Below are 19811 nucleotides of genomic sequence, written 5' to 3' on the forward strand. Positions count from 1 at the left end.
AGTGAGACCGGGATAAACGCGTACTCTTGGCTTTTACTTTTAGTGTGGCGCGCACTTATGATGTGAAGGTGTAATAACATTTGCCATTCACATCCTTCATACATAAAACCTGCAATTAAATATGTAAACAACAAAGAATCAGAATCAAGTTTATTGTCACCAGTATGTCGTAAAATTTGTTAACCTAGCAGCAGCAGTACAATGCAATACACAATAATATAAAAAGGAAAATAAATAAATTACAGTAAATATATTACAGTAAATAGTGCTAAAACAAAAATAGTATATTATAGAAAGTGAGGTAGTGTTCATGGGTTCAATATTCATTTAGAATCATATGGCAAAGGGGAAGAAGCTGTTCCTGATCATTGAGTGTCTGCCTTCAGGCTTCTGTACCTCTTTCTTGACGGTATCAATGAGAAGAGGGTATGCCCTGGGTGATGGGGATCCTTAATAATGGACATCGCCTTTCAGAGGCATCGCTCCATGAAGATGTCTTGGATATTATGAAGGCTGGTACCCGTGATGGAGCTAACTAATTTTACAACTTCCTGGTAGCTTCTCGCAATCCTGTGCAGTAGCCCCCCGCTCCCCATACCAGATAGTGATGCAGCCTGTCAAAATGCTCTCCGTGGTATATAAGAACATAGGAAATAGGAGCAGGAGTCGGCCATCTGGCCCCTTGAGCCTGCTCCAACATTCAATAAGATCATGGCTGATCTGGCCATGGATTCACCTCTACCTACCTCCCTTTTCCCCATAACCCTTAATTCCCCTACTATGCAAAAATCTATCCAACGTTGTCTTAAATGTACATACTGAGGTAGACTCCACTGCTTCATTGGGCAGAGAATTCCACAGATTCACCACTCTCTGGGAAAATTAGTTCCTTCTCATCTCCATCCTAAATCTACACTACCAAATCTTGAGGCTATGCCCCCTAGTTCTAGGCTCCCCTATCAGTGGAAACAACTTTCCTGACTCTATCTTATTCCTTTCATAATTTTATATGTTTCTATAAGATCTCTCATTCTTCTGAATTCCAGCAAGTACAGTCACAAGCGACTCAATCTCTCCTCATAGTCTAACCCTCTCGTTTCTGGAATCAACCTGGTGAACCTCCTCCGCACCGCCTCCAAAGCCAAATCTATAAAAATGTTCAAGTGTTTTAGTTGACAAACAAAATCCTAATGAAATATAGCTGCTATCGTGCCTTCTTTATAACTGCATCAATATGTTGGGAACAGGGTAGATCCTCAAAGATCTTGACACCCAGGAATTTGAAATTGCTCACTCTCTCCACTTCTGATATATCTATGAGGTTGGTATGTGTGCCTTCATCTTACCCTTCTTGAAGTCCACAACCAGCTCTTCTGTCTTACTGACAGTGAGTGCCAGGTTGTTTCTGCGACACCACTCAACTAGTTGGTATATTTCACATCTGTACGCCCTCTCGTCTCCATCTGAGAGTCTACCATCAGCAAATTTATAGATGATATTTGAGCTATACCTATGTCATTAGGCAGCTCTCACTACTCTTCATAGGCACTGGTATATTTGTCGCCTTTTTGAAGCAGGTGGGAACTTCCAGCCAAAGCAGCGCGAGGTTATAAATGTCCTTGAATACTCCCACCAGTTGGTTGGCTCAAGTTTTCAGAGCCTTTCCAGGTAACATCAGCCTCCGAGACAGAGATCACAGGGTCACCGGGTGCAGCAGGGATCTTCACAGCTGTAGTTATATTCTCCCTTTCAAAGGAGGTAAAGAATACTTAATCAAACAATATATTTACAAAATTACTCAAATATTACTGAAATATTGAATACACTACATTCCTCCCTGCTTAGCTATTATAATGCCCTGGTTAAGATTTTTACTGCTGGTGCTGTCGGGTATTTCATTTAGTAGCTTCCTGTGATATGTGGTCTAAAGCTGTATATAATAATATTGAAATAGGCAAGCCTTTTACATGAAGCGGACCACTGTGGATTGGGTATAGTCGAGAGACAGTGGTCAAATTGGAAGCCTCAATTAAAAATTAATGATTTGTATTCCCTGTTTTTAAGCATACACAAACAAATTTGTAGGAAAGTGTTAGTTTTCAGAGATTTAGAATGAAAGGGATACTAAAAGAAACTTGAGACAAAGATCATTCAGTAGATGGTGTGGGGAGAGGGGTGGGATTTTATAATCAAAAGTATAAAATGGAGTTTCTGTTATTCTCACATTTGAGTTCCCTCAGCCTTCTCTCGGAAATTTTTGCATATCTCCAATGACATCTGCATGATGTCATTCATCACACAGCCTTGTGCTTTCATTGTTCCAACAAGTTAATTTCCAGATTCTTGCTGTAGTTTCCTGGTTCCTCAGAGAGCTACCTATCTTATAGAAATGTTCTCCCTCAGTAGTACCTCTCGCTCTGACTTCAGATTGGCTTCTTGTTCCACTGTATCTCTAATCCAATATCAGATAATATTGTTGTGGAATGAGACTTGCCTCTGACGCACAGAAATGTGTATAAAGAAAAAGGAAGTCATGTGTCAATTGAAATGAAGGCTCTAGCTCATACGTTCAGTAGTTTCTGCTTTTACCCTGTTTGGGGCCACAGTCATTCGTTCCAGAGTCTACACAAATGCATTGACGGATAATGCTGTTGTGCTACTATGTCATTCCACTCTGACTGTCTTGCCACTGGATCCAGATGGGAATTGGGAAGAGAGAGTGAGGCTGACACTGTGCAACTCTCCCTCACTTAAATCCAAATTACGCGCTAGTCTCGACACCATCACAATGGTGTCGAGGTCCTCATCGACGTCGACGATGAACGAATACACTCATTCCACAGAGTTCAGCACAAAGGGGCAGGGTTCTTCTTGATGAGGAGATGACAGGCCTGGAGCAGAAGGATTCTCCAGAGACATCTGAAGGGATTGTCAAGACCTCCCATGCAGGTGCTCCAACAAAAAGGCGTACTTCAGATTGAAATGGATTCAAAATTGGAGTAAATGAGGCCATCAGACCATCACGGGCACGTTTCATGATGTGGCAGGAAACTGGAGCACGTGGAGGAAAGCTACACAGCAACAAAATGGCGTGCAAACTCCACAAAGACAGCCACCAACATTCAGGATTGAACCCAGGTCTCTGGAACAGGAGGATGTGCCCCTGTACCATCCTTAGTATATGTCAGTAGTTTACTGATGGTGTACAATGTAGGCTGGTGGTTGTTGGTTAATGCGAGCTTAGTGCATTTTTAATGGGTGGTGCGTCCGTGAGTGATTATGAAATGTGAGCACTTTTGGGTAGGAATGTGACTTGTCCTTGTGCCTGCCATGCCTGTGAGCTGGGAGTAACGCTTTTTAATAAGGGTATCTATCAGTCGTTCCTCCCTTGATGCTTACCAGGATGAATAACACAAATAACCTGTAGATATTATAAATTTTAATGATTTTATGATTCATAAGTGTATTTTAACATTTTTTTTATTTTAATCATTTTAAACTTTTTTTAAATGCCTCCAGATCCTCAGAGATATTTGAAATTGAATCAAAAGCCTCTGACAACAGTAAACTCCGAAAATCCATCTTGGTGATCACCAGAGGGCCCTTGGAATTGACGACCTGAGGACTGGTTACCACTGATGTCCTGATCTACCTGGCAACACAATCCAGCAGCAAGGCCTTAAGCTCAGCAAACTCCAGAATGAGTAAGTCAGTCTATGGGAACGACACGGACAGAAAGTGTGGATTATGCAGGATTCAGACAATTAAACTGAGGCCCTTTATACGTTGATACAGTTTTGCATTGCTGAAGAAAAGCAAGGAAGCTCCTTCTGTTTCTTACTCCATATTTATCTTCTGTCGGGCAGAAACTACAAACGTCTATTAAATAGTTCCCAAGTACAATAAGTTGAACACCTGAGCTCACAATTTGTCTTGTTGTGATCTTGCACCCTGACGTCCACCTGCACTGCACCTTCTCTGTGTCACGTGATTGGCAACAATGAATTATCAATTGAGACAGGTTTTATGAAAACAAACAAACATTTATTAAACTCTGCTCAACAATAGCAAAAAAATATTCAAATGACTAACTTAACTGGAAGTTAACTGCTATACAGTAATTCTGGAACAGTTCTTAAAAGGGTAAATGCAAAAACAGTTCTTAAAGTGGTAAATTCGAACCCAGTCTTAAAATGGTAAATTCGAAAGTCCAAATGACTTACACAGTCAATAAGGAGAGACTTCTCTGGAAACGGATTTCTTTGAAGACGTGATGTTACTGCTGATTCTCCAAAGGATTCACGACGAAGGAAATAAAACGGCTTAAAGGAACTGACCTTTTTTCTGGTGAGTAGACACTGCTCAAACTTCCCTGCTCTTGCAGGAGTTATCTCAGGTACAGGTCACCATTTCTGAAATGAATCCTCAATAAGGTCGATCCTTTATAAAACCACCAAACGACTCCAACTTTATTCGATCCTTCAGGTTCCTGTCCTTTAGGAAGATCTTCACTCTCCAATACTGCTGTAAAGGTAAATCAAAGATACACCAACAAAGCTGGCAGCGATTGGTGAAACTGCTGGCACAACTATTTTACCTTACAATAGAAAATAGAACTCCTCTTTAAAAAGGAAACTGCGTCATGAGACAAATACGCAGCATAAGAGTAACTATCGAAGCAAACAATAACTCAATTGAAACTAAAACTAACTGCATCACACCAGGGGTCTCCTTTATACCTGTTGAGAACCTCACACTGGTGGGAAAATTACATCGTGTGACCTCCACAAGACCATTACATCATGCTCATAAGACAGTCACAAGATACCCACAGAGTATGTAACATCTGTAACTGTTACGCTTTATTCTGCATTGTCAGAGTTTTACCTTGCACTGTGTAATGATCTGAACTATATGAACGTTGTGCAAGACAAGCTTTTCACAGTATCCTGGAATATGTGATAATTACAAATCAACAAAGACGTCTACTCCAAAAGCCAGGTCACTGGAGCGGTTCCTGTCAGTGGAACATTACTGAGGCTACTGACCGAAATGGGAAAGGTTTAAACTAATTTGGAAAGAGGTTGAGTGCAACGTTCCTTCTATGATGTAGGCATGTGTGCATGCACACATCTCTTGCTACCAGCGCAGAAAGGAATTTAAACAGTGCACAAAAGGTTGTCACCCTCTACCTCACTGGTATATTTCACGATCGTACACAATCAGATTTTCTTTTCTGGTTTCTGATGCAGATGGTGTTGACAATGTGGATTTTGCGATGATTTGTCTGCATATTTTAGAACTGGCTTATTTATACTGTTTTTATTCAAGAAATTATTGATTTACTATGTTGAATTCCAAAGAAGCAAAAGCCTTGAAGTGCAAAAGAGCTGCTAATTCAAAAGAGCGGAATGTCTTAATGAAAGAGTAGAAACTGCTACAGTGAAAAAAAGCTTACGAGGTCAGGAACATCCAGCTACGAGAAATTGTTATGTACAATAAAGAAACTGGTGTTACCTGCGTGCATTGTCATGATGCAAAAGGTGCTGGAGAATTTGCAAGTGAGAAGAAGTGGAGTGATATTCGGAAACTTGACTTTTTAAAAGTGTCATTTAGCAAACAAATCACATACAGACAGTGTGCAAAAGCTCCGGTGAGAAAATTCTTCATTATCTGCTGCAGGCCTACTACGTATGTTTTGCGAGAGTGCAGATGAATGAGAGTGAAAACGATCAAACCCACAGGAGATCAAAGTTCTTATTGACAGTGTTTTGCTCACTGTTGAAATGAATACCTATATACATAAAATTCAGGGTTTACATGTTGTTATCACTGGGCAAAAAATTGCACAGCCAAGATTTTTGCACACACTAGTCATTACATATTAGAGGTAATATTAGTTGGGAATCAGAGCAAGAGGGTAGAGGATGAAGCTTTTGGTATACAATGAGATGTAGCTTTCACTGACGCTATGAGGAAGGATAGGTAGTTGATAGGGCCAAATTGTATTCAGTGGGATGAGTTGAAGTGTGTCTTTAAACTAACCAATAGGGGTTAGATTCAACAGTTTGGAAAAGTAAAGATAAGATAAAAGGGAAGGAGAGTGCAGGAAAGGTTACAAAAGTCCACAGAAAAAGTGTTGCTAAAAAATGAAATCAAATCCTTAGAAAGAGATGACATAGGATCTGAATGACTAGGCAAAGGGCAATTATGGACTGATGGTTGTGTAATGAACCAGATTTGATTCAAGAGCTTAAGGTAAAGGTACCCTTCGGAGACAGTGATCATAATATAATGGAATTCACCTTGCAGTTTGAGAGGAAGAAGCAAAAATCAGATGTATTAATATTGCAATGGAGTAAAGGGAACTACAGAGGCATGAGAGAGGAACTGACTAAAATGGATTGCAAGGGGACACTAGCAGGGATGATGGCAAAACAGCAATGGCTATAATTTCTGGCAGCAATGCAAAAAATGCAGAATTGATTCATACCAAAGAAGAAGAAATTTTCTAAAGGACAATGAGGCAACCATGGCTAAAAAAAAAAATAGAGGGTATATAGTATAGCAAAAATAAGTGGAAGCTAGAGGACTGAGCAACTCTTAAAAACCAACAGAAGGCAACTAAAATGCAATAAGGAGAGAAAAGAACATGAAGCTAAGCTAGCCAATAATATAAAAGAGGATGCCAAAAGTATTTTATCAGATATATACAGAGTAAAAGAGAGAGAAGTGTGAATATCAGACCACTGGAAAATGAAACTGGAGAGGTCATCCTTATACAATTGTAATCCTTATACGTATTCCAATCCTTATACACCTCCATTCCCCATCAAGAAGGCCTCAAAGCCCTCCGCTACTTCCTGGATAATAGACCTCACCAGTTCCCCACCACCACTGCCCTCCTCCGGTTGGCGGAACTGGTTCTCACACTTAACAACTTCTCTTTTGGCTCTTCCCACTTTCTTCAGACTAAGGGTGTAGCTATGCGAATTCGCATGGGCCCCAGCTATGCCTGCCTCTTTGTTGGTTACGTGGAACAGTCTGTGCTCCAAACCTATTCTGGTACTGCTCTCCAACTTTTCCTTCATTACATTGATGACTACTTTGGTGCTGCTTCCTGCACCCATGCTGAGCTTGTCAATTTCATCGACTTTACTTCAAACTTCCACCCAGCCCTCAAATTCACTTGGTCTATCTCGGACACTTCTCTCCCCTTTCTCAATGTTTCGGTCTCCATCTCTGGAGACAGACTGTCCACTGACATCTTCTACAAGCCCACTAACTCTCATAACTACCTCGACTATACCTCTTCCCACCCCACCACATGCAAAAATGCCATTCGTTATTCCCAGTTCCTCCGTCTCTGCCGCATCTGCTCCCAGGATGAGGCTTTCTGTTCCAGGACATCTCAAATGTCCTCTTTCTTTAAGGATCATGGTTTCTCTTCTACCGTCATCAATGATGCCCTCACCCGCATCTCCTCCATTTCCCCCACTTCAACCCTCACCCCATCTTCCCGCCACCACAACAGGGACAGAGTTCCCCTTGTCCTCCCCTACCACCCCACTAGCCTCTGGATCCAGCACATTATCCTCCGCAACTTCCGCCACCTTCAACAGGACCCCACCGCTAAGCACACCTTTCCCTCTCCACCCCTCTCTGCTTTCCGCAGGGATCGGTCCCTCTGCGACTTCTTTATCCACACATCCCTCCCCATGGATCTCCCACCCGGCACTTATCCCTGTAAGCGTAAGTGCTACACCTGTCCCTACACCCCCTCTCTTGCCACCATTCAGGGCCCCAAACAGACCTTCCAGGTGAGGCAACACTTCACTTGTGAGCCTGTTGGGGTCATCTACTGCATCCGGTGCTCCCGGTGCGGCCTCCTCTACATCGATGAAACCCGGCGCAGATTGGGGGACAGCTTCGTCAAGCACCTCCACTCCATCCGCCACAACAGACAGGATCTCCCGGTAGCCACCCACTTCAACTCTGCTTCCCATTCCCATTCAGATATGTCCATACATGGCCTCCTCTACTGCCATGATGAAGCTAAACTCAGGTTGGAGGAGCAACACCTCATATACCGTCTAGGTAGCCTCCAGCCCCTTGGTATGAACATCGAATTCTCCAACTTCTGGTAATTCCCTCCCCCTCCCTTCCTCCATCCCTATTTCACTCTGCCCCCTTCCCCAGCTGCCTATCACCTCCCTCATGGTTCTGCCTCCTTCTACTACCCATTGTGTTCCCGCCTATCACCTCCCTGCTTCCCCTCCCCCACCCCTTTGTCTTTCAAATTGCTGGTTTTTCACCTGGAACCTACCAGCCTTCTACTTCCAACCCTCCCCACCTTCTTTATAGGGCCTCTGCCCCTTCCCTCTTCAGTCCTGACAAAGGGTTCTGGCCCAAAACGTGGACTCATCATTTCCATGGATGCTGCCCGACCTGCTGAGTTCCTCCAGCGTGTTGTGAGTGTTGCTTTGATCCCAGCATCTGCAGATTATTTTGTGTTTAGGCTGGAGAGGTAGTAATGAGGGATAAAGAAATCGGGGGAAGACTAGACAAAGAAGAGTCAGTGGGTATTGTCTATTTGTATTTTCAGAAAGCTGTTTGATAGTTTCTTGATTAGTAGGGGTGTCAAAGGCTATGGGAGAAAGCAGGAGAATAGGTTTGAGAAAGATAATAAATCAGCCATGATGGAAAGGTGGAGCAGACTTGATAGGCTGAATGGCAAATTCTGCTTCTATGTCTTATGGTCTTATAATTGGACATCACCAACTGCCATATGACCTGGACTGCCCCAGAGGGTTGACAAAATGTGTTGTATGCATGCATGTTCTTTCTCTCTTCATTTTGCAGAGAGCCCCTGAAGTTCCATAGCAGACAAAGGAAACAAATCCAAGTTCGTGTGGGGAAATGGAAGTTTCACTCGTGCAGAAAATTAGATTCTTGGCCCTCAATCAGAATTCTTCACAAAACATTCTAATGTAAGGTGATGTAGGCTGCTGTTACATAATACACTTGATGCAGTTACTTAGTGAAGGGAAAAAATTCCCATTTCTTAGAACAGTGACCCGTTGTTCCATTCTTTGGAAGAGTAAGCATGGCAGTACTCACCATTCAAAACCAAGCTCCCATTGAACTTTTACAATATTAAGTATCATGGACCAGAACGCTACACTATTGAACTCCCTGAAGCACAAAGCTTCCCATTTTTATTTCAGTGGAAGGGTTGTAATTGCTTTCTCTGAAGCCACACATTGAAAACTGATGGTTCAACATATGCTTTGGTAAAATGATCAGAAAAGTAGACATTCATTGAAACGAGCCAGAAGAGTCCTCTTGCCAGGTTTGGTATGTAGCTGACACAGGGATGTGATTGGTTCACACCAGCCATAGTTGGCACAGATCCACACTGCAGGTTTCTCTGCCAGGACAATCAAGGCTTCTTAAATAAGCTCTACAGTGCAAAGTGCACAATATCCCACAGGCTTTAGCATGTGCATGTGCACTCTCAAACATACTATGTCGATAATTGGCAGCTGGTATTTGAGTGAAAAAATCATGAACAGTGAAATTTCACATTGGGAGTTTAACTTTTAACTATTTAACTTTCATAAGAAAGACTTATATTGATTATGCACCTTTCATAAACTTTGGGCTTTACAGACCATTAAGTCTAGATCCTTTGTTACTGTTGCAAATATTCCAGTTACATTTCATGAATGCAGCAATGTGAAAATAGCCTGTTAATCCATTTTTCTGATGTTGCTCGGGATAAGTACAAGTCAGGACACTGGAGAGAAATAAATTTCTCTTCATTGAAAAGTGCTGCAGAATATTTTATTCAAAACAGATGCTGAGATACATCTGAGAAATAAATTTCTCTTCATTGAAAAGCACTGTAGAATATTTTTATTCAAACCAGAGAGAGATGGTGAGATATTGGTTTAAGATCACAAAACAGCAGCATAGGGAATCTTCTCCTGACTTGGCAGTATTAAACCACGTGTGGTGGATTTATAAGGCAGTTTCAGTAACTTGCAAAAGGATCTCCTTCCTGATTGTTAGGTAACAGTATTGTTATTCTTTCAAAGGATACTGCCCAATTTTCCCGAATTAGTGTATACTCATTCATTGATGTAAATACCATGAAGCTGCCAGATGTTAGAGATAACCTGAGGATTAAGCGTGTTCTGTCTACATTGTGTTTTAGTAAGTCAAATAGAAAGGATGGAGTTTCAATTCAAATGTCCGTCATTGATGGTAGACAGCAGTCAGCCAACAGCAGTGGTTGGTATAAAGATGTATCTCTTGTCTGATCAGAGTACATATGCATTATTGTTCTTAAAATAAAATATACATCCAATATATGCTACACTATTTTCTCTCTATAAATGGTAGCAAGAGCCGTAAAAATAACTATTTGCAAGCAATGAATTTTTAAAATTCATTATTTATATACAATATAAAATTATTCAAGAAACTAATCTATAAATGCTTATATGAGATGAGATGAGGCATCCGTCGGTCAGGGTCAACCAAGGAAGTTGTGTGCTACCTGTCTGGATATACGAGCCTGGGCAGTGCAATATGGAGAGCAAGCTGTTGCCCATGTTGCAGCCCCCCCCCCTCCCCCCCCCCCACACACACACACGCATCTGAGTAACTCAAAGGAATGGCAGGGACTGATACCGTTTGGCACCAGCAGCTTCGAAGGAGTTGCCAGTTAGTGTTGAACTCAAAGTAGGACAGCCTTAGTGACTCCAGCTCCAAATTTTTCCCTCAGGGCTTACTCCTGAAGCCTTCCCATGATTGGGTACAGCCATTAGGCAGTGGAGATTTGAGATCAGAGTTTTCCTTCTCCTAGCTGAGCTACCAACCAGAGCAGATGAGCCCTATCTACCCAAAGGGACTAGTTTTAACACACCAATAACCTGCCTTTGCCCTTTCTCCTGTCAGTAGAAATGGTTCCACTGTCCTTTGTAGCTAAGCCACACGTGGAGGCCAGGAGCTGGACTTGGTGGCCAGAGGCCATTGAGAGCTCTTAATAGATAGTGGGAGCTTATCCCCACTACTAACTCCCGGCTATAGCAACCTTAAATTATATAACCATTTATAAACACATATACATTTAACAATTATAAATTTAGCAAACCATAAATCTGTATTTCTCTGTCCCCTAAACTGCAATATTACAATGTAAATGAAATTCAGCAATTCTATAATATTCCTCAGAAATCTGCTGAGATTTGGCATGTCCTTGACAAACTTCTATGGAAGTGTAGTGCCTGGCTGCATTATGGCCTGGTATAGGAACATCAATGCCTTTGAACAGAAAATCCTAGAAAAGGTAGTGGACTCAGCCCAGTGCATCATGCATAAAGCATTCCCAAATCATTGAGCACATCTACATGAAACACTTTCATAGAAAAGCAGCATCTATCATCAAAGATTCTCACCACCCAGGCCATGCTCTTTTCTCACTGCTGCCATCTGAAAGAAGGTACAGATGCCTCAGGACTCGTACCTTCAGGTTCAAGAACAGTTACTACCCCTCAACCATCAGGCTCTTGACCAGAAGGGGATAACTACACCCATCTATTGAGATGTTTCCACATCCAATGATCTCACTTTAGGTTCTTTATCTTGTTATTTCATGTTCTCATTATTTATTGCTATTAATTTATATTTGCAGTTGCACAGTTTGTTGTCTTCTATGTCCTTGCTCTTTCTCTGATCCTGTTTACAGTTACTATCTTATAGATTTGCTGAGTATGCCCACAGGAAAAAGAATCTCAGGGTTGTATGTGGTGACATGTATGTACTCTGATAATAAATTTTAGTTTGAACTTTGAATATATAGAAATGATACTTCCAAACCCATCAAACGGCTTCTCCATTGAGCTTACAAATGACAAGTTTCACATTTTGTACTGAACTGTTAGCTTTGCTCCACAAAGACATGAATACTGTGTAGCACAGACATTTATAAATATGGTGTGTAAACCCTGACCTTAACATAAACCAAGATACCCATTAGTTACTACAGTAATTATAATGACAAACTGTATTCTAAAATATTTCTAAGTATCACAAATCCAATTTTAGAAACTGCTAACTTAAGATTTCTTGATGCTCTCTATCTTCTTGCCTCCACACACACTCTGATTCACAAAGCAATTCTCAGTGTAGTTACCCGTGAACACAGAAGCTTCCCCTTTCTCTGCTGACCCTTCGAAAGCTGAGAAGTGATTGTCTTTTCTCTTCCCTCTCTGGCTGCTTTCCAGTATCCTCACTCAGTCAACACTGTTCTCCCACACCTTTGCCACAGTGGACTAAGCCAACATCATGCCAGACTCAAATAGGCATCATCCACGGGATTTTCAGACCCTAAGTCACTTATGCAATCTTCCTGCAAGGCACCAGTTCAGTCTGGGAATGACCCTGCTCAGTTAGCAGTTCCAGAAACTGCGGACACCCCAGCCATCTCCAGGTCCTCTCCAGTCTCTTCCAACACAGCACCAGGTCTTGGCTGACTGAAGTAGCCTCACTAGAACACACTGTGATGGGCTTTCCACCTCCTATTTTCCCATTTGAACCCAGTGATGTTGCAGCCATTGTTACAAATTTACATAGTCTTATATCAATTAATGAAATCACTGACTTCTCCTTCAAACTGTTCACAGCTGAGGGGTCTGTGACGGGGTCCTGAATTACCCCTATGAACTGTGCTTTTAAAAGAGAGAGAGAGAGAGTTGTGGAATGCAGACACCTTGTTAAAAAGGGAGAGAAAGAAAGAGAGAGACAGGTGAAGACTGCTCACAGTTTGTTTATATTTTTGCAAGGACACTAGCAGCTTCTAAGTTCTTAGAGAGAGAGAAGGGAGGAGCTGCTTGATGGACAGTTGGTATTCAGCACAGTGAGATAAATAGAAGGTCAGCTGTTTTGGACATTGAATGAGCTTTGTTGTGCCCACAGAAAAAGTGGGTTTTGGAGGATCAATCAGGTGGATCGATCAGTGGCTCTCGCAGTGTGAAAAGGGTGTGACTGGTGGGGAGTTATTCGTGTTACCAACCCTCGCCTGGGTTGATAATTCCACCACAGAAGAACAGTCCCCTTTGCTGTGGTCACAGTCGGTGACTTCTAAAGGATTTTGGAGGACAATGGGAAGATCGACGGCGTCAGCTCACCTGAAGACTCAAATCTCTCCATCACTACTCAACTCAATACCACGAACTGAACTGAACTTTACTCATCATCATAAGACTATCTATTTACCCCTAGACTTGAAGAAGCTTGGTTTTCATATATTTCCACACTTACTTATATATATAATCATTTCTAACCTGTTTGTTTTATCGGCATTTATATTACTGTATTGCATAGTTACTAATAAATACCATTAGTTAATAGCAATACTGGACTCCAAAGTGTTTTCCATTTCTACTGGATCTTTAACCCATCACAGGGTACATGACAAAATTGGGGCCTGCATCCAGGAAATGAGCAAATTGTGTGGGGGCTTGTTTGAATTGATTGGGGATAATCCCTTTTGATTTGCTTGTGTGGAAAAACAACAGAAATGGACGTTAGTGTTGGGGGGTTTTTGTTGGAACCAACCCCTGAAGTGCTGGATGATGCTAAGAGGGATGTGTTGTTGGGAATTTCTCATAAGTTAAAAGTTAAGGTGACTACTAGAATGAGGAAGGTGTTAATACAGGCGTTACTAGCACAGCATTATATATCCAAAGGAACGTTTGAAGAGGATGTGTGGGATATGTTTGTCGGAAGGAAACCTACTGAGGCTGAGGTTCAGTTGAAATTGCAATTGAAATTAAACCAGCTTGAGGCTGATGAAGCAGAAAAGCAGAGGGTCCATGAGGCTAGAGAGGTAGAAAAACAGACAGTTTGAGAGGAAGATGTGGCAGCTGAGATGTTTAGTGTTAGACCCTGCTGATTTTTATAGCTCGGAAGAGCCGGTTCTGTTTGATGAATTTAAAAGTTGTGTTCCCGATGATGTAAGGGCATACCTAGATGAAGAGGATGCCACTATCCTGCGGGTGTCTGCTAAGATAGCAGACAAGGTTATTTTAACCCACAAGGTTGAGTTTACTCCAGATGAGTGTTTCCCAGAGAGTAGCTGGGAGGATCTGGGAGAATTTGAAACTGGGACAAGTGATGAAAGCCCAGAGGAGGCAGCTGTCCAGATTGCCTGTGTTCAGGTTGTTGAAGTACCTGTGGATTCACGGGGTACTGAACCTCTTGTTGAAGCTCAGTTAGGGTCTGAGGTGTCTGACTTAGTTGGAAAGGAATGCTGTTCTTTTGTGTCAGATGGTTTTGGTTCAGTGAATAAGGGGTTAACCGTGGTACCAATAGAAATTGAGGATTCTCAGTCACTTGTATTAGATGGTGTTCTAAAAGTTAGTGATGAAATGAAAATTGGTGAGGTAAGTGTGACTGAAGATCTTGTGGAAAGTGTTGTTTCTGGTCTTTTGAATAAAGTACTTGTGAAGTTTGGATTGATTGCACGACCTTTGACCCTGCTTGCACGACAAGGGCCTGCTGAGGAAGTATGTGCCACTCTGTTGAATTTTGTTTTGACATTTGGAGGTAAACACCTTCAAGGTTATGATGTTGTTCACGATGATGTGGAGAAGGAGGATTGTTTTGGTTTTGAGGAGCCCTTTAAGGAAGTTGCTATGGAGACAGGTCGGAATAAAGGTCATAGAAATAAGATAAGTGGATTGTTTGGCCCCTTCCACAATATACAAATAGTAGTTCTAAGTCTGGTGATAGTGCTAAGTTTAGTAAACAATGGGGGGGAGGTTGACTCCTCTCCAAGGTGAGGTGTATTCAGCAGTTCAGCTAATGAGCAAAGCTGCTGCTAATTATCCACATGAAGAGACTGATGTTTACCCTGCCTGTGTAGTGACCAGAAGCATATCTAAAAAGTCTGCTGATGCTCATGATGATTCATCAGAGACTTTTCTACCTTCCATATTCCAGCAGAACTTAGAGGGTAGTAAAGCTGATGAGAGCAACGTGTATGAGAAAGGTTTGTCCTTATCGAGGAAGGAATTTATAGAGGAACAGAATAAAGATTCTGAAATGGTGGCTTTAAAGGAGATCGCTCTCACAGAAGTGGAGGTTCAGAATGAGTCAGTGGGATATTACCTTAAAGATGGGGTGTTGATGAGGAAGTGGAGACCAGACACTGTGCCTACAAGTGAGGACTAGGCCACTGAACATCAGATAGTAGTTCCAAAAGTTTACAGGGCTGAAATTTTAAACCTGGCCCACAGGATGTCTTTAGGTGGACATTTTGGAGTGAGCAAGACAGTGAACAGGATTATGAAGGAATTCTACTGGCATAATTTAAGAAAGGACGGTGTGAATTTTTGTAGGACTTACCATACCTGCCAGGTTGAGGGGAAACTTAATCAGGTTATTCACGTAGCACCACTTAAACCGATACCTGCTTTTGGTGAACCATTTTCTAGGATCATAGTGGATTGTGTTGGCCCATTTCCAAAGACTGCAGCTGGTCATCAGTATGTGTTAACAATTATGTGTGCTGTGTCTAGGTTCCCTGAAGCAGTGCCTCTCAGAGACTACCAGGCCAAGACTGTGGTAAAAGCATTCAGTAAGTTTTTCACACTGGTAGGTCTGCCCAAAGAAACTCAATTTGACCAGGGTAGTAACTTTACTTTGAGAATATTCCAGGGGATAGTTGGAGAACTGGGAGCTAAGCACATTGGGTCATCTACATATCACACACAGTCTGAGGGAGCCTTGGAACTGTTCAACTCCACTCTTAAGACCATGATTAAAACATATTGTGTAAAAAATGGGAAAAACTGGGTTGAGGGGGGTTCCACTACTCTTATTTGCTGTTGGAGATTCGATTCAAAAATCATTGGAGTGTAGTCTATTTGAACCTGTGTTCAGTCACAGGCCAAAATGACCTTTGACCCTACACAAAAAACTGTGGTCTGATTTGGAAATATGTGTCAGTGTGCTTAATTATGTTCTTAAATTCCGGGAGAGACTTAACAACGCTTGTGACCTTGCAAAGGAGAGTTTGCAGAATGTTCAAATTAAAATAAAACACTTGTTTGATAGGATGGCACCTGGGAGGACTGTTCTGAAAAAAAATGGAGTCGTGAAGGCTGGAAATAAGGTGCAAAATCATTTTAACCCGCTGAATCTAGTGTCAACAAGATATAAGAATTCCATTGTTTTGAGAATTATAATTACTGATAAGGTCCATCAGTTAGAACCTACACCGCAAAAACAATTGAAAGAATTAATTAGCAAGCATAAAGATTTATTTTCTGACATTCCAAGACAGTGTACAGCTGAAGTGCATTACGTCATTGTAAATTTAACCCAGTCAATCAAACAGCATCCTTACAGAATGAATTTAGAGGAAAGTAAAATGGTTGAACAAGAAATTGGAAACAAGAAAAAACAAGGAAAGAGAGTGGATGACTGTATTGATAGAGTGGGAAAGGCTAAATACCTTACAAAGATTGACCTGTTAAAAGGATACTGGGGTGTTACTTTAACAGAGAGGGCCAGAGAAATATCAGCATTTGTGACACCATCTGGACTGTATGAGTACAATGTTTTACCCTTCGGGATGAAAAATGCTCCAGGGACATTTCAAAGAGTGATCAATTCTGTGATTAGAGGTTTAGAAAACACAGCGGCTTATCTCGATGGTTTAGTGTTCTGGAATGACACGTGGGAAAAGCATATTGCAATGGTAAAAAAACTGTTTTAAAGGCTGTCCAAGGCTAATCTTACTGTGAACCTCGTTAAAAGTGAGTTTGGTCATGCCACAGTTACATATCTAGGCTATGTAGTAGGCCAAGGCCAACTGGCTCCTGTACAGGCCAAGGTTCAAGCTTTTGCTGAGGTTCCTGTTCCGATGGGCAAGAAAGCATTAAGAAGGTTTTTGGGAATGGTTAGGTATTACCAAAAATTTTGTAAGAACTTTGCAGTTATCGCTCTTCCCCTAATGAAACTCCTAGGGAAGAGTGAAAGATTTGTATGGAGTGATCTTTGCCAGGAGGCATTTGAACGTTTGAAAACCAGCCTGTGTTATCATCCTGTGCTCAAAGCGCCTGATTTTTCAAAACCATCTTCTATAGCAACAGATGCTAGTGATGAAGCCACTGGGACAGTACTGTTGCAGAAGGGAGTGGATGACATTGAACACCCAGTAGCTTATTTCTCAAAGAAATTTAATGTACATCAGAAAAATTATTCCACTGTTGAAAAGGAGTTGCTATCACTTATTCTAGCTTTACAACATGTTGAAGTCTATGTCTGTCCTGCCCAGAGACCCCTTGTAGTTTACACAGATCACAATCCATTAGTGTTTCTAACTAAGATGAACGATAAGAGCAGAAGGTTATTAAATTGGAGTCTCATATTGCAAGAATATGACCTGACAATCAAACATGTCAAAGGTACTGACAACATTACAGCTGATTGTTTATCTAGATGTTAAATTAGAAATTGTACACATTTTTGCTCTGTTATCTGATGATTATACATGTATTGTTTCAGACACGGTAATTTCCAGTTAAACTAAAATTTTGCCAGCGTCAAAATTTTTTCTAAAAGGAAGGAGGTGTGACGGGATCCTGAATTACCCCTATGAACTGTGCTTTTAAAAGAGAGAGAGAGAGAGAGTTGTGGAACACAGACACCTTTTTAAAAAGAGAGAGAAAGAAAGAGAGAGAGAGGCAAAGACTGCTCACAGTTTGCTTATACTTTCACAAGGACACTAGCAGCTTCCAAGTTTCTACGGAGAGAGAAGGAAGGAGCTGCATGATGGACAGTTGGTATTCAGTACGGTGAGATAAATAGAAGGTCAGCTGTTAGACCTACAGACACATGGTTTTGGACATTGAATGAGCTTTGTTGTGCCCACAGAAAAAGTGGGTTTTGGAGGATCAATCAGGCGGATCGATCAATGGCTCTCGCAGTGTGAAAAGGGTGTGACTGGTGGGGAGTTATTCGTGTGACCAACCCTCACCTGGGTTGATAATTCCACAACAGAAGAACGGTACCCTTTGTTGTGGTCACAGTTGGTGACTTCTAAAGGATTTCGGAGGACAACGGGAAGATCGACGGCGTCAGCTCACCTGAAGACTCAAATCTCTCCCTCTCTCTCTCTCCATCACTACTCAATTCAATACTATGAACTGAACTGAACTTTACTCATCATCGTAAGTCTATCTATTTACTCCTAGACTTGAAGAAGCTTGGTTTTCATATATTTTCCACACTTACTTATATATTTTTTAGATTTAGATTTAGATTTAGATTAAACTTTATTGTCATTGTGCTGAGTACAGATACAAAGCCAATGAAATGCATTTAGCATCTGACCAGAAATGCAAAGAATAGTGTTATTTATAAAATAACTGCGAATAAAAAAGTGCTACAGCACACAAATATAAAAGTACTGAGACAGTACAATACGGATGCAATACTGCTTAGTGCTGTGATGAGAGGTTCAGCAGTGTCACAGACTCAGGGAAGAAGCTCTTCCTGTGCCTGCTAGTGTGGGAGCGGAGGCTTCTGTAGCACCTACCAGATGGGAGGAGAGTAAAAAGTCCATGGTTAGGGTGAGATGCATCCCTGATAATGCTTTTCACCCTGCCCAGGCAGCATTTATGGTAGATGTTCTTAATGGTGGGCAATGGGGTGCCAATAATCCGCTGGCAGTTTTCACCACACGCTGGAGTGCTTTGCGGTCTGATACGGGACAATTGCCATACCACACTGAGATGCAGTTGGTGAGTATACTCTCAATGGTACAGTGGTAAAAGTCCGTCAGTATCCTGGGACAGAAATGAGCCTTCTTCATGTTCCGCAGGAAATAAAGGTGCTGTTGCGCCTTTATAATCATTGCTAACCTGTTTGATTTATCTGCATTTATATTACTGTATTGCATAGTTACTAATAAATACCATTAGTTAATAGCAATATTGGACTCCAAAGTGTTTTCCATTTCTGCTGGAACTTTAACCCGTGACAGGTCAAAATACTACCATTACTCTTATGTTGGTTCCCTCTCTCACTGTTGGTTTCCTTCATAATTAATTAATTTATTCCACTCTTTCTTGATTTCTTCCACTCTGTTAATCTTTATTCTCTTATTATCAGGTTATTTCTAATTTGTTTATCTTTCACTCACCATCAGTATCCTTCAGTCTGAATTGATGGCTTGCCCTCTCAGTTGGCTGCTATCCCCCTCTGCCATATCTTCTCACTCCCTATTGGTCTGCTTTACATTTCAACACTTTTTTTTCTCATTGTTGTCCTTCTGATTTTCATTCTCTCTGTTCGTCTCTTTCACACTTGGTTGATTTTCTTTGTGTAATAGCAGTTTCCTTTTCCATCTACCGTTCCCCTTCTCTGTCTCTGGTTCCTTTCATACTCTGCTGAACTGTTCATATCTGAGAACCATGAACACACCTACCTCTCACAGAAAGCATGGCCACCCTAAACACCACCCCCAACCCTCCCACTATGTTCTTTGCTCAATGGCATTTCAGAGACTGTCTGCTCCTCACTCCAGGACATCTCACTGAGATCTGCATTTCCGACTGTCCTGCTGCTCTACCCCGTAATGTTTCTTCTCCACCGTATGGTGATTTCTACGGACGCTTCATCCATGGGCTCCTTCTCTCTCAGTATCTCCATTACACCACAGAGTCTGCGTTACTTGCTTCTCCACTCTGAACTCCATGGATGAGAAGTTCTTGCTGGGGAACACCAAAACC

The sequence above is a fragment of the Mobula hypostoma genome, chromosome 13 (genome assembly GCF_963921235.1).
Source record: "Mobula hypostoma chromosome 13, sMobHyp1.1, whole genome shotgun sequence".
Taxonomy (NCBI): Eukaryota; Metazoa; Chordata; class Chondrichthyes; order Myliobatiformes; family Myliobatidae; genus Mobula; species Mobula hypostoma.